General features: G+C 37.6%; 1 pseudogene; it reads left to right on the forward strand.

Moving 5' to 3' along the window:
- The first annotated feature begins 10,401 nt into the window (after window positions 1–10,401).
- On the forward strand, window positions 10,402–11,933 carry LOC138143867 (syntaxin-7 pseudogene; annotated as a pseudogene).
- The last annotated feature ends 2,654 nt before the right edge of the window (window positions 11,934–14,587 follow it).

Consider the following 14,587-nt stretch of genomic DNA (forward strand, 5'->3'; position numbering starts at 1 on the left):
TGCAGTCCTGAGAAACACAAGCCTTGCTCCCATAAGTTAAACTTCTGTCTTTTGCTGTTGTTCAGTAATTCAGTCATGTCCAACTATTTATAACCCCATTTGGGGCTTTATTGGCAAAGATACTGGAGTAATTTGGCATTTCCTTCTCCAACTCATTTGACAGATGAGTAAAACTGAGATAAACAAGGTTAAGTGAATTTCACAGGGTCACATAGCTAGTGTCAGTCGGAGGTCAGATTTGAACAAATTATGTTCTAGTATAGTTCTCCCAATCATGATTTGCTTGCTTTCCCATAGTCCAATCCAACATTTATCATTTTCCTTTGTTGTCATCTATGCCAATCTGTTGGGTATGAAGTGTTTTAACTTATATTTCTGTAATTATTAGTGATCTGAATTATTATTTCACATGTTTGTTGATAGTTTGGTTTTCATAATTTGAGAACCACATGTTAATATCCTTTGACCATTAATCAATTAAGGAATAGCTCTTATTATAAATTTGAACCAGTCCTTTATATATCTTGCTTATGATATCTTTATTGAAGAAACTTGCTGCAAAGATTTTTCAGTTAACTATTTTCATTCTAAAAATTACATTGATTTTATTTGTGCAAAATCTTTTAACTTTTGTGTAACAAAAATTCACTTTTTGTGATCTTTCCTATCTTTTATCTGTTCATCAACATTTCTCCTTTTAATAGTTGCAAAAGGCAATTTCTTTCTTGTCTCTCTAATTTTATTATGTCATCTTTTGTATCTGTCATGTATACATTTGGATCTTCTCTTGGTACATAATATGAGCTGTTCACCTATATGTAATTTCTAGTGCAGTCTTTTCCAGTTTTCTCAACAATTTTTGTCAAATGGTTAGTCCTTACATTGGTCTCTAAATTTATCAATCACTAGACTACTATGTTTACTTTAACATATTGTATACCAATTATGTGACATTGTTCAGAATTTCTGTTTTTAAAACATACCAATTCTGATGGTTACTGCTTTGCATAATTTGAGAAGGTCCCTTTCTTTCTCACTTTTGAAAAATTATTTTACTTGAGCTTTGTGATCTTGTGTCTTCCAAGTAATTTCATTATTATTTTTTTCTAATTCTATAAAATAATCCTTTGGTAGCTCAATTCTTATGGAATTGATTAAGTAAAATAAGATAGGGAGTATTGTCATTTTCATTTTATTTAATTATGGCTTACCTGGACATGTGCAATTAATATTTCTCCAATAGGTGAGTCTCTATTTCTATAAAGAGTATTTTGTAGTTGTATTCATATAGTTTCTCTATTTACCTTTGCAGATCAATTTCTAGATATTTTATACATCTTGTACTTTTAAAAATGGAATTTCTCCCTCTTTTTCTGCTGGCTATTGTTGTAACACACTGAAATGTTAATGATTTATGTGAATTTATTTCACATACTACAACTTTGCTGAATGTAATTAATTAATTATATCTTTCCCATTATTTTTAATTGATTCTTTTGAGTTTGCTGGATGGAACATGCTATTTGCTTAAAGGGGTGTGTGTGTGTGTGTGGAGAATGGGGCTAATTTTGTTTCCTCTTTTCCTATGCTTATTCTCTGGATTTCTTTTTCTTGTATTTCTACAGCTACAATCTCTAGAAATATATCAAATAATAGCAAGATAATGTTCATTCTTATATTATCTCTAATCTTATTGGAAAGGCCTCTAGCCTTTATCAATTACATGTAATGTTGGGTCTTAATTTTTAGATATACAGTGTACTATATACTATATTAAGGAAAGGTCCATTCATTTATATGCTTTCTAGTGTTTTTAATGGATGTTTTTGCATTTTTCAGAATTTATTGAGATAATTATGGGGTTTTAAATACTATTGCTATTAATACTATTATATTTATAGTTTTAGTTACATTAAAGCAAACCGATACTCCTGATTTAAATTCAACCCTACAGTGTATAAACATGAGTATGCTACTCTTGCAACTGCTTTGCTAATTTAAGAAAAAAGACTTTGTATGAATGTTTATTAGAGAAAGTTATAGTTCATTTTCCTGCTTTATCTCACCAGGGTTTCAGTACCAAGATCATATTTGCATCATAGAAATAATTTGAGAGAATTCTTTCTTTTCCGATTTTTGTCAACAATTTATATAGTGTTGAAGTTCATTCTTCTCTGAATGTTTCATAGGATTCTTTTATAAATATATCTGGTGCTAGAGTGGGAGTTCTTTTATGGCTTGTTCAATTTATTTTTCCACTATTGAGTATTTAAATAATCAATTTTGTTCATATGGGTATGTACTATTTGTGTAAATAGTTATCTACTTCATATTTCATCAGCTTTATTATAAAGCATACAACTTACGAAAATAATTTCTAATACTAACTTCTATTTCTATTGTGAATTCTCCTTTTGTTTTTTTGCTTTTTGGAAGGCAATTGGGGTTAAGCGACTTGCCCAAGGTCACATGGCTAGTTTTTGTGTTAAGTGTCTGAGGCCAGATTTGAACTCAGGTCTTCCTGACTCCAGGCCTGGTACTCTACTCAGTGCAGCACCTAGCTACCCCTTCCTTTTATTTTTTGATACAATTTGTTTTCTACTTTCTTTTGATCAGACCAGCAATTTTTATATTTTATTATTTTTTTCTAAAACACCAACTTTTACTTTTATTTTTTTGATTCAATGCTTTTTTGCTTTCAATTTTGTTAATGCATTTTTGATTCTCATGATTTCTATTTTGCTTTTATTTTTAAAATTGATTTGTTTATTTACTTTTAGTTTACAACATTCAGTTCCACAATCCCTTGAGTTTCAAATTGTCTTCCCCTCCCTCTCTTCCCCCTCACCCCCCTCCATAATGGCAGCAGGCACTCAAATATAGGATCTACAAATATCTTTACATTAATCACTAGTCCGGTTGTAAAGAAGGATTATAACTGATGGATTGATCAGTGGGAAAGAGGAAACAAAACAAAACAAGAAAAAGAAACAGAGCCCAAGTGTTTGTTTCAATCTTAATTCAGAGTCCACATCTCTTTCTCTGGACGGGGATATCTCTTCTGATCATGAGTCTTTTTGAGTTGTCTTATAACCTTACATTGCTAAGAGGAGCCCAGTCTATTGAAGTTAGTCATCACACATACATTGTGTCTGTGATTGTGTACAGATTTCTCCTGGTTCTGCTCTTCTCACTCAGCATCAGTTTATATAAGTGTCTCCAGGTTGTTATGAAGTCCATCTGCTCCTCATTTCTTATAGCACAGTAGTATTCCATTACATTCATATACCACAACTTGTTCAGCCATTCCCCAATTGATGGGCATCCTCTTGATTTCCAATTCTTTGCCACCACAAAAAGAGCTGCTATAAATATTTTTACACATATGGGTCCCCCTCCCACTTCTATGATCTCTTTGGGATACAACCCTAGAAGTGGTATTTCTGGGTCAAAGGGTATGAAATTATTTATAGCCCTTTGGTCATAGTTCCAGATTGTTCTCCAGAATGGATGGATCATTTCACTACTCCATCAACAATGCATTAGTGTTCTAACTTTTCCACATCCTCTCCAACATTTATCATTTTCCTGTTTTTTCATCTTAGCCAATCTGACTGGTGAGATGTGGTACCTCAGAGTTGTTTTGATTTGCATTTCTCTAATCAATAGTGATTTAGAACATTTTTTCATATGTTTATAGATATCTTTAATTTCATCTTCTAAGAACTGCCTGTTCATATCCTTTGACCACTTATCAATAGGTGAGTGGCTTGTATTCTTATAATTCGACTCAGTTCTTCATATATTTTAGAAATGAGGCCTCTATGGGGCGGCTAGGTGGCACAGTGAATATAGCACTGGCCCTGGAGTATCAGGAGGACCTGAGTTCAAATTTCGCCTCAAACACTTAACACAAAAACTAGCCATGTGACCTTGGGCAAGTCACTTAACCCCAACTGCCCTCCACAAAATAAAAATGAGGCCTTTATCAGGGACACTTTGTAAAAATTCTTTCCCAATTTTCCACTTCCGTCTTAATCTTGGTAACATTGGCATTATTTGTACAGAAACTTTTCAATTTAATGTAATAAAAATGATCCATTTTATAATGCTCTTTAACTCTTGTTTCATCATGCAGTCTTCCCCTCTCCATAGATCTGACAGGTAAACTATCCCTTGCTCTCCCAGATTGCTTACAGTATCTGCCTTTATACCTAGATCATTCACCCATTCCGACTTTATTTTGGTGTATGGTGTTAGATATTGGTCTCTGCCCGATTTCTGCCATACTATGTTACAGTTTTCCCTGAAGTTTTTGTCAAATAGTGAGTTCTTATTCCAAAAACTGGGTCTTTGGGTTTATCAAACAGTAGATTACTATAGTCATTGGCTGCTGAGTCTTGTGTACCCAGTCTATTCCATTGATCCACTACTTGATTCCTCAGACAGTACCAAGTAGTTTTGATGACTGCTGTTTTATAGTACAGATTAAAATCTTGTATGGCTAGCATTTCTTTTCACCTTCTCTAGCATTTCTTTTCATTAATTCCCTTAATATTCTGGACCTTTTGTTCTTCCAAATTGTAATGGTAATGTAATTTTGAATTTGAAGATCCCTTTGTGTTGGCAAAAGTAGCAGGTACTTAGCACTCAGTAACTGATCAAGCCTCTGTTGAGGAAACAGAAGGTATGAATTTCTGTCTCCTGTTACTGATGTTACAGGAAGGGGTTGGCTGAAACAGGAAGTAGCTAATGCTGTGAATATAAGAAAAGCCCCAGAGAGGCACAGTCTGAATTTTCTTGAGACTAAGATCTGGTGGCAATGCAGCTACAGAAGAATGGAGAACTGAGCCAGAATTTTCTGGGAGCTTGTGGTGGTGGAGCTTCTTCTAGATGGCAGCCCAGAGCCCAGGAACCCAGGAGCCCAGGTGACTGAGGAAGCATGACTGGGAGGAATGCTGAGACTTTGTTTGTGGCTTGGTTGAGCCTTGAATTCCCGGAAGCAGCAATGGTGAAGGATCAGACATGGACCAGACCCTGTAAACTTCAGTGTGGAGCAGGACCTGCCCAGAAAGTTGGACAAGGAACTGGGAGCTGTCTGCCATTGAACCCAGGTGACAGTCTGGTGAATCCAGGCAGAATCTTGGACCATGGAAGGGGATCCAGGGAATCTGAGAACAGGCCCCAAGTCAAGACGAAAAGACCTCTCCTTGGGTACTGAGTAATTATGGAATTATAGCTTACTAGTGACCTAAGGGGTGGAGGGTTTTGTGTATGATACTTAGTAATTAATTGCTGAATAAATGATTGAATGAGTTAATCAAGACTTTGCCCCAAGAGTGGAAGACTTTGGCTATTGTACTTTGAGATATTGTTACTGATAAATGACTGAGTTAATCAAGACTATGCCCAAGGAGTGGAAGACTCTGACTATGTACTTTGAGAATATTGGTAAATGACTGATTGAGTTAACCCTCATAATAAATAACCCTTTATTTCTCTTTTTATAAGTATGCATCTCTCCTTCCCACTGCTACCCCCCATTAAAAAGCAACTATGAATGAAGATATGAAACCCTCATGACAAATAAAAAATTAGTCCAATAAAATAAATTCCCACATTGGTTATATCCAAAAATGTATGTCTCGTTCAATCTTTTTAGTCTACCACTTTTCTGGAAGTGAGTGGTGTGCTTTATCATTAGTCCTCCATAGTTTTCATTGCACTGATCAGAGTTCTAAAGTCTTTCAAGGTTCTTTTTTTCTCTGTAATTTCATTACCTTATAAATTAATTGCATTTTGAATTTTGAATTCCCTCATGTTCACAGGTTCCCATAAAACCCAAAGGGGAAAGAGACAGTAGTTTTCAAACTCATCTATCATCATGTAGGCCTGGGACATATGAACCCACATAGCATCACTGCTACCATGACTGATTAAAATGAGTTCTGCTATCATAGGAACTCCAAATAATGAATGCAGGGAAAGAATTCAAATCTCCATTTTATATGCCAATAGTTAGAAAATCAGTGACCTTGACTCAAGCCATACCTGCTGAGCCAGAACAAAGTACTTACCATTACTTTGTTCAAGCAACCATTCTGAATAATCCAACCAAAGACATTTCATTTCTTTGCTGAATTATCTAACTGGTCAACCTTCAATTCCTCTAGATCATTATGGTAGCCTCACATTGTCTTGATTGGAGAGGCACCGCCAAATAATATGGAATGGAAGCCCCAAATTCTCATATTTACCACATCCAATGTAATGACTGATTTGACTGCCCATTCCCATATCTCTCCAGCTGGAACCACTTAATGTCCTATAGACCTGAACCTGCCATAGGTCTTAGAGCCAATCTTCTTCTAGATAAGGGAGATATAAAGACTCTTAGATCAATTGTGTAGGCAGTTTAAAACAATTCAATTTCTTTCTTCCTTAACTTGGACCTAAAAGACTTGGACCAATTGAGATTTCGTCTTGTATTTTGTGATAGAGAGCCCTCCTGGCATTTTTTTACCTAGTACCTAAAGGTCCTTTTCCTCTATGCCTAAGTTCCAATTTTGGTACCCTGGCCTCCAGTTCCATGAGGACTGGAACCCTGCCATGTTTTCATCCATTCTTTGGGGAACTGAGGCCTTGCTCTAAACCCCAGTCCCCATGTCTTAGTCCCCACTGCTTCTCCAAATTTCTTCCAAGGTTAAGCTCTTGGCCACCATAATACTAATCTACTATGGAAGACCTGTGTCTCTAATACATCAATCACTATTTGACCACCTTTTATCTCCGTGTATTGTTTATTGTCACATTTCTTTGGTTTTCCAAATTCCTCTCAGAGTTCATGCTGCTAGGGCATATGCATATCTTCTGGTCACTTTAGCCATTAACTTCTAGATCTCCCCCTTTCAATCTCTCCATTGTCCTTTGGAGAATCTCACTACTGTCTAAATCCCTTGCTGTCTATATTGTTGCAGGTTCTAAAACTTTGCTAGAAGACTTTATTTTTTTAATGTGTCCCATTATTATGAATAGTGAATCATCTGAAGTGGGAACATTATTGTACTGCATATTTCTGTTAGGCTACAATAATTACCATTGGTGACATGATTATAACTTAGAACGGAGTGAACACTTGCCACTCCCTTATTTGCATTAATCAGGATCTAGTTGTATTCTTTAAGGACAAGTATTGTGGGTTTTGTCTTCTCATCTCTAGTACCAGTAAAGAGAGCTAGCATTCATATAGCACTTTAAAGTTTACAAAGTGCTTTTCATATTTCTCATTGGAATCTCATAATAACTCTATGTGAGGAAGGTGTAATTATTATCATCTGTATTTTATAGATGAGAAACTGAAGCTGAAAGAGGTTAAGAGACTTGCCTAGGATCACACAGCTAAAAAATTCCAGTGGCAGAATTTGAACTCGTGTCTTTCTAAATTCAAGTCTAATACTTGCTCCACCCAGCATAGTATCTAGACCAGGGGTGAGAAGGGGTGGGGAACTGTAGCAGCAAGCACCCCAAGCGTGCTCAGGGTGGCTGCCCATACAGGTTCTTGGATCTGCTTTGTTAAAGGAAAGCAACTCAAAATGGGTTAACAAGCTTACTTTAATCAGTCAGACATATATCGTTTACCTTGTGCAGGAGAAAAGGTCAGCACCCGGAACTTCAAAGTATACAGGCAGAATTATCAAGACAGAAACAGATCAAGTAGACAGATTTCCAAACTGTCCAACCATTACATCCATACCCAGTCAACATCTGGGTTTCCACATCTGGGTTTTTCAAAGCCGGGGGGGCCCTGGACAACGGCTTCCCAGAATACAGATGAAATCACAGAACACTTCTCAAAGTGAGCCCCCAAAACAAAGCTACAATCAAGGCTTATATAGTCTTCTCCTGGCTCAGAGAATGTAACAACCTTTTGGACCCACTGGCCAATCAAAAAGTATCTACTGAAAAACAAGCCTCCCACCCCAGGCTTCAGGTGCACTTTAGCCTAGAGGCCGGGAAGATCTTCCAAATTTTCATTCCCATTACAGGAACCTAAAGCCTCAAGGCCACATGTGACCCTCTAGGTCTTCAAGTACAGCCCTTTGAATCCAGACTTCACAGAACAAATCCCCTTAATGAAAGTATTAGTTCTGTAAATTTTGAAATCAGTCAAAGGATGGCAATAGAGGACCTAGAGGGTCACATGTGACCTGAAGGCCACAGGTTCCCCACTCTTGGCTAGACTATAATGGGTACTTTCTACATGTTTGTTTTTCATTATTTTCTTGCATCACTCTCATTATTCTTCCCAACTTTTCCTCTACTTCTCTTACTTGATTTTCAAAATTGTTTTTAAACTCTTCCACGGCCTGTGACCAATTCATATTTTCTTGGAGGATTTGTTAGTAGGAGTTTTGACTTTGTTGTCTTCTTCTGGTTGTATGTTTTGATCTTCCTTGTCATCAAAACAAGATTCTGACTTTTTCCACTTTTGCTCATTTTTCCAGTCAGTTACTTGACTTTTTAGCCCTGTTAAGGTAGGACTCTGCTTCCAGTGTGGAGGGTGCACTGTCCCAAGCTTCAGAGATATTTCTAGGGACCTGCAAATTTTCAGTTCTTCCAAGATGGTATGATCAAAGGAGAGGTGTTTATTCCTCTCCTGGCCTGTGCTTTTGTCTGAGACTGACAACAAGCACTTTTCTGCCTTTCTCCACTCCGGCCACAAGTTCCACCAGGACAGAGGTCCTCCTCGCCCCAGGACTGTGACCCAGATCCAAGTGCTGGCAAAGCAAGAAAATCCTGCTTCAGCACCAGCAAAGACATCCCTGCAATCCCCCTCTGGTCAGCCACTAGATCCCCTGACTGTCTGTGGACTAAGAGCTTCAGAAGCAGCCACTGATGGTGACCCTTCCACAGCCCCAGGTCTGGGGCCAAACCTCACTCCTCTCCTCTCACACCCAGGTCCAACAGACCTTTCCTACTAACCTTCTAAAATGTCTTTGATGTTTATGGGTTGAAAAGTCTGGAAACCATCACAGCTGCCAGTGATTCAGTGCCCTGAGCCCTGCTCCAGGTTTGCTTGGGGCCCAGTCTGTGCAGCCCATGCTAGACCATGCTCCTCTCCCAGCCCAGTGCAACAGACCTTTCCTGTTGACCTTCCAGGTTGTCTTGGGCTGGAAATTTGTTTCTCTGTCATTTTGTGGGTTTTGCTGCTCTAGAATTTGTTTAGAGTCACTCTTTACAGGTGTTTTGAGGGGTTTGAGGGAGATCTCAAGCAAGTGTCAGCTTTTATTCCACCATCTTGGCTCCCTACATGTTTGTTGAATCTAAATTGTTTGTAAGCTAGACCCATAGCCTTTTCATATAGATCACAGTGGTTTTTTTTAGACATTTGGCTTTAAAATAATAGAACAGGTGCTCAAATTCCAGCTGTTATCTCAAGCTATGTAACCTTAGACAATTCACCTAAATTTTCTGAGCCTCAGTTTCCTCACCTGTAAAATGAAAACATTGTATTAGGTTATATCTAAATTCCCTTCTAGCTAACTCAGATGTTTTTTTTTTCTGATAGCTATGCTACCAGATTCATTTTCATTATCTTGATCTTGTGTCACCTCCCTTTTGAGTTGTTGAGACTCTAACTACAATTCAAAAAAGTGTCTTCATCAGTGTATCTCAGTTAGTCCTCAATCACTGCAACCTTCTACCAGACCAGTTGGAGGGATATGGGAATGAAGAACCAAGTCAGTCATTACACTGGATGAGATGGTAGTTATGAGGGGTTTGGGCTCCCATTCCTGACTATCAAGCTTCCAGAAGCCCATACTTTGTACCAAGGCCTCAGAAGTTGATACAATATCACTAGCTGTGTAGTCTTCAGAGTGTTGTTTTCACTCTACAGGATTCAGTTTCCCCATTTGTACAATGAGATGTTTCACTAGGTGACCTTTAAGGACTTTTAGAGATGTCAGACTATGTTCCATCTATGATAATATGAGCAAGAAGTTTGTGGGACTAGTTTTCTTTTGTAGGAAAAGAAAAGGATAATTGTTTCTCTAACCCTGCCCAGTCAAATGGGGGCATATTTAGGCTTAATCTTGGCAGAAGTTCTTGACTATTAGAAGTGTCCATGGGTGGAATTGGATGCTGCCAATTATCCCTCATTGGATGTCTTCCAACATCCTGGGCTCTGCAGCAGGGTGAGCACAGCATGGAGGCAACTGCTGTGAACCACCACCCACCAGCTGAGAATTTCACCCAGGTACCTTCCGGAATGCTTAAGGGTTGACAGTTATAGAAGAGAAGCAAGAAGAGGAAAAGGTGGAGGTCTTGGTAATCTTTTAGAGAAAAGGTTGCCTCTTTCTCTTCCTAACTGATAAGATCAGTCAATCAACAGATTCAGCTATGTCTTATACTCCAGGAATTGATAGTGACCCAGCCCACTTGGCTCAACACACCTCTTCTAATATCCAGAAAATCACACAATGTTCTGGGGAAATACAAAGGTCTTTGATTAATTGGGAATACCTTGAAACTCTCCTGAATTAAGGCCACAACTGCACCAGAAGCAACAGTATACAAACAAGCTTACCAAAGAAACAGATAAATACACAAAGGAGTTTGGATCTCTGCCCCCCACTGGAAGTGAACAGAATCAAAGGAAAATACAGAAAGATCACCTAAGTTGCTGAATTCACAGCTTTACTAAGAAACTTCCAGAAGATCCAAAGACAAGGTGCTGAAAAACAGAAAGATTTTGTTGCCATAATAAAGAAGAAGTTGCAGGGTCTCTGGTGGTTTCCCTGAAGATAGTTCTAAAAATGGGAATCTTGTGTCTTAGAAAAGTCAAACCCAACCTTAAGTTCAGCTGCAGGATAAAGATATTACAGAAGATGATCTCCATCTTATTCAAGAGAGAGAATCTTTCATTAGGCAACTTGAAGCTGATATTATGGATATAAATGAATTAAGGATTTAGGAATGATGATTCATGAACAAGGAGATATGATAGCACACAAGCCATTGTAGAATATACTAAGGTACATATCTAGCAAGCAAACCAGCAACTATCAAGGGTTGTGGATTATCAGTGCAAGTCTCCCCAAAACTCTGTACATCATAATTTTTATTGTTGTAATTGGATTGGTGATTATTGGAGTCACCATTTGAGGATCTTTGGGAAAAAATAAAAGGAGGACAATGTTGCACTACATCATCTAAATTATGTAGGAAAATTCCTCTAATTATAGTTTTTATCATTTTATCATTTATCTGTTGAGTAAATGACAATTTCCGTACTTTACCATTTTTATTTGAGGGGAAGTTTCCTTTGGTTCATTTTCTAATATTGAAATGTTTTCTAAATTTTTCTGTTGTCCTATCCTTCAATTTAGTAGTTACTGAATTTTTGTCTGTATTCAAATTTACTTTATAAGCCCATAATTTAACTGTTAGTTTTTGTTAAAAACTTTTGTGTCATGTATACATCTCTATTGCTTTACATACTCATGCCTAAATTTCTCTAGGTCCAAGGAAAATATCTAATTTTTATTTCTGTTGTGACTAGTGGAGGAAATATTGTCAAGTAATTTAAAGAATTAGTTATCATATCTCTGCTGCTTAGTTCAAGGCATAAGATGCTAGCTTTTGTTTGCATTTGCCCTTTCTTGGATGATTCATTCTTCTGATACCTGTATTAACACAGAAAAACAGTATATGGGCACATTCTTAATTTGTCTCATACTTTAAATGTGTGTGTGCATGCTAAAGACCTCCACAATGAAGAGCAGTGGTGATTATGTAGGCTGTATTTGGCTCTTCACTCTATCTGGAAAAGTGTAGTCTTTGTAAATGTTTACTGTGCATTTGGAGAAAAAATTGTGAAAATGCTATAGATGGTCATTTTTGGATTCCAGAGAGCTCAATTTATTGTATGACTGACTCCAATGAAAACAGCAACCCACGTTTTTGGGTGGGTTTACTTACATCATATCTGGCAGGGGAGTGATTATCATGGATCAAAATTGCCATCATTAACTAATACACTGGCTAGTTTGCTTAGCTCAATCCTTGACTGCTTCTGGAGAGAAAAATGCTCCAGCATCTTGATAAAGGCCAAACAAAAGTAGCAAACAGAAACTACTGATTACTCCTCATGTGCCATCACCACCCCACCCCACCCCCACCACCTCATGAAGTAAATGGGGTTCATCAAAGAAGATTTGGTACTGAGTAACATGAACTGTTTCTTCAATAGACTAAAAAGAGAGAAAACTTCTGCTGTGAATATTTTATTCCTTCCCTCTGAGCATATAGCTTGGGATTCTTATAGCTTTCCCTTGGTCCCTTGTGGTAGGGAGGAAATTATGGTTGCTTGTGCATCAAGATCATGTGCTGTCAATGTCAGCCCAAGACTGAACCTTAAGACTCTGACTATCTCTTCTGTCCTGGTTTAATTGTTTTGCTCTTTCTCATTTGTGCCATTTTCTGCCATCCTTAGTTGGAATGGAGATCGAATGTTTCACCAATGAATCCACAAGCAATTATCTGAAATATTGTAGACTCTTTCTATTCTAATTCTATATTTGATAATGTTCTTGTAAGGCAGTTTAACAGTGAATGCACTGTTTACTTGACAAGCTATGAGACTTTAAATGGAACCAAATAAAATTAATTGATTTAGTGAAATGTAACTATGCAGCCAAAATAAATGTAATATAAGTTGTAGAAGAAGATGAAGATGAAAAAGATGGAGGAGGAGGAGAAGGAAGAGGAGGAGGAGGAGGAGGAGGAGGAGAAGGAGGAGGAGGAGGAGGAGGAGAAGAAGAAGTAGAAGAAGAAGAAGAAAGTGTCAAGATTTGGGTAAAGAGTGACGTAGCTAACCTATGAGGTATTTCTTACCTAGGTTACTGCAACAGTCGCCTAATTCATATCTTCTTATCTCATATCTTTCCCATTCTAGTGCATGCTCCATACAAGTATCAAAGTAATTCTCTTAATGCAGATCTGACCATCAATCAACACCAGTGGCTTCCTATTGCTTTTGGGATAAAATACAAATGCCTCTGTAAAGCTTTTAAGGCCCTTTCCAATCTGGTCCCATCATATCTTTGTAACTTCACTGGATATTAGTTCCTTTTGTATACTCTGTGATATAGCCAATCTGTACTCTATTCTGTTCCTCACTCATGAAGACATTCATCTTCCATCTCTGGTCATTTACCCAAAGATGGAACTGGCTGTCCCACATGCTTTGAGTACACTGCTTCCTTATCTCTACCTATATATATATGTGTGTGTGTGTGTGTGTGTGTGTGTGTGTGTGTATGTATGTAAATATGTAAATATAGATATAGAACTCATGTATGCAAATATAGATATAGAATCCATCTCAGTATCTGCACATAGTATGCACATAATACATGCTTGATGATTAACTGATAAGTCTATGATTCTATTATTGCAGTCTCTAAGTCACTTAACACACAAGAATTCTGTTGAGCCAGTCATTGTAAATAATGGACCAGGGAATTACTTTTTAGCATTGTTTACACAACTTGAAAAGAAGGGAAAATAAACAAAAGGAAGTTCTCATAATAGTCCTATCTTGAAAGCAAGTATCCCAAACAGAATATATGTCAACAGAATTAGCCAGAACAGAGGCTTAATACCAGGTGTCCTCCCTTAGATGGGTTTTGTCATTCCTTTCCCTTTGGGGTGCAACAGAACTTGTCATTGACACCACTGCAAGGCATGGATTCATTAATGAGGATATAAACATACCCTGTGTATGTTGTTCATTAGATCCATAGAAGCACAAAGTTGGTCTAAATAATGATGCAAGAGGGAAAATAGGTTCCCAAAGTCAAAATTCAGAATATAATATCTTGAAATAAGAGTAGATGAGAAGGAAAAGATGAGAGATAAAAAATGAGAGGGGATGATTATGAATTGAGAAAGGAGAAGGGAGAGATAAACATATAAGAGACATACCAGAATGGGAATTCTCCTCTCTCCTCTTATATAGGGAGAAGTAGGCACCTTCTCTGGGACTGCCTTTAAAAAAATTTCTAATTGGCAAGGTACATCACCATTCAAAGAGAGGGAATTTCTCAAGGAATCTGTGGGGAAGTTAGTCAGCATTTATAACATTTAGCAGACTTTTATTATAATGTATTAATATCATTATTTATACCATTATTGTGAGATTGTGTTGATTGTGGCAACACTGGCATAGAAGAAGGAAAATTCCATGAGCTCCCCCATAACCCAGTAAAATACCTATAAAATATGACTCTAAACAAATTTTGGAGCTACAGAACCCACAAAGTGACAGATAGAAACAAATCTCCCACTGAAGGCAGCCTGGCATGCTGGCAGGAAGGGTCCATCACAGCATGCTGGGAGCTGAGCCCAGCCCCAAGTGGGCCTACAGTTTTAGCCCCAGGGCAGCCCTGAATCAGCAGCAGATAGAGTGGACTTCTGGAGAGTGGATTGCCAGCAGCTGTGGTGGTTTCCAGAAATTTCAAACCATAAATGCCAAAGAAAAAGTAAAACATCAGTGTAGAACTCTGTTGGAACTGGGGGGGGG

The sequence above is a fragment of the Petaurus breviceps genome, unplaced genomic scaffold, assembly GCF_028583685.1.
Source record: "Petaurus breviceps papuanus isolate PSGF00001 unplaced genomic scaffold, PetGlider_PUasm1.0 90667, whole genome shotgun sequence".
NCBI classification, from domain to species: Eukaryota; Metazoa; Chordata; class Mammalia; order Diprotodontia; family Petauridae; genus Petaurus; species Petaurus breviceps.